Source organism: Fopius arisanus, unplaced genomic scaffold (genome assembly GCF_000806365.1).
Source record: "Fopius arisanus strain USDA-PBARC FA_bdor unplaced genomic scaffold, ASM80636v1 scaffold00195, whole genome shotgun sequence".
Taxonomy (NCBI): domain Eukaryota; kingdom Metazoa; phylum Arthropoda; class Insecta; order Hymenoptera; family Braconidae; genus Fopius; species Fopius arisanus.
Window position 1 is genome coordinate 91,809 of NW_011887934.1, and position 2,267 is coordinate 94,075.

Here is a 2,267-nt window from a genome sequence, read left to right on the forward strand (position 1 = left end):
TGAAGATGGGCAAATAGAAAGATCTTTCAAGACAAGTAATGACGATACTCGCTATCTTTAGTGTTTGTAGCTGTCAGAGCACGGTTAATGCCGCCGAGTTGTCTACCAGGCGAGTTTATCTGAAGTCTGGACTGTGAAATAGCCCAAAAACTTTCAGAGAGAATATTTCGGGACACGAAAGCTTCTTGAATCTTTTTTTATTCACGCACAAACTTAATGAGTGACCACTATCTGTAAATAAATCCGTAAATAACTTAAGGATAAAAAAAAAGTTGATAAGAAATTCACGATCCCTATAAAATTAAATCAATAAATAAATAAATATTCTTTGCAATTACCTCTTCTCCCACTGCTCATCCAAAATCTTTGGAATGCCACTTGCTGTCGATTATAATTCTACATTATTTATCTCGAGAAAAAAAACAAACCCCTCAATCATATACGTTTACTGAATTCCATGGGATTTCGAACGGTTAAAATGTTTGATTGAAAATGTTAAAAAAATCTTGCAAATCGATCAGACTGGACAGTGCTAATTTCGGGAAGCGCAGAGTTCTATTTTCAATGGGGCCGGGAGTGAAGAAAAAGTGGTTTATTCGTTTACGTCGAGTATGCGGGGATCTAAACATCTATTTTCATCTGAGGGGTCGGACAAAACCAACCAATCACGATTTACGATTTATCGAGGTCGATTAGCTGTTATTAAAACTATTATGCAGTTGTAACATTCGTACTTAATTCCTTGACTCCTTCCTTGAGTTCAATCCCCAAACAAACTTCTCCATAAATCGTTGTATTAAAAATATCACTCAATTCGTAAATTCTATCAATATGCTATCAACTAATCGCTATTTTTATCCCCAAGATCAATGACTTCGTATTTATACCGACAATGTTCTAATCTTCCTTTCATTACTCATCATTTACACAGAACTTTTATGATTGAAACTCAAAGCTTATGAGACTGACAAACAGTAGAAAACCATAAATCGTAGATTATTTCTTGGCTTCTTTATCTTCCTTACCTTCAACAATATTTTTTTCTCTCAGATCGCCAGATGAAAAATGGAAAAAGTTCTCATCTTCACTGTAGCCTACGTGACCTAATAGCTGAAAAGAATTCCCACCCACTGCGAAATGAATCTAAACACACGTTGAGTAAGAAAAGAGGAAAAAAGATGGAGCATTCATAAACATTTGACGATGAGTTTATATCGTTTCTACCAATATATATTCTATGAATATAACTCTTGATATATTGGAAAGAAGGAAATACATTCTTAACGCTCCGTTCTAGTCACAAAAAAAAATTTACATTCCAATATATTATCACAATTTCATTTCATTCGAGTTTCATATCGATTTTTCAATTACATGCAGTCGTATTAGTGATTAATTAAGAGAACTCATTCACAGATAGGTTTCTTGAGAAAGGGATTATCATCGCATGATCTTGATCTAGATTATTTTTTTTTGCCTACAACACAAAAAATGTACACGTATTCCCTACGTCACTGATGACCCCAAGGGATCATCTCGTAAGCGATCCACTTGTGAATCTCCCAAAATTTAGGCCGAGGTTCCTTCATCGCGTCACATTGCCAAAATATCGCGGGCATAAGAATTTTTCCTTCTTTCCCCAAATATCGTAAGTAGTTCGTGACTTCGATTAATAAAAAACAATTGTTTCATAACTCTTGATATAATTAATTATGAAACAAAAATATAACTGTCTCTGCATATTGAAGCTAGTACAGGGTCTTATTTATTTTATTTCGCATCTTTGTGACATGTTAGCCAAACCTTCAATTAAAATCAATCCTCGAATCTTTCATCTCGCAAAATACAGAAATTTATCACCATTCATTCAGCTGGAATCTTCCAATCCAAATCCAGAATCTTCCCATCTCGACTAAAGGTCTCGTGTGATCAAATTTAATTACCGCCACCCGATTTCCTCGAAAGTCCATCCACATAATCAATGACATCAAGCTGCAATGACCAGAATCATTACACGTGATGTCGTTATTCATCGGTGTGTCAAAATCTATTGGAAAGTCAACTCCATCTGAAGATTTGTTCGGAATGAAAACGCTGAGGGAACGAAGAAACAACCTAAGAAAATGGAAGGAGACGAGCGAAAATTATGAAGACTAGGGAATCGGTAGAAAGATGAGCGGGACGAGGAACGAGAGCGGTGTGTAGACGATTTTAGAAACAGAGCGTCGACGTCGTCGCGACGCCCTGAGAGCAGTAGTCGCGTACCT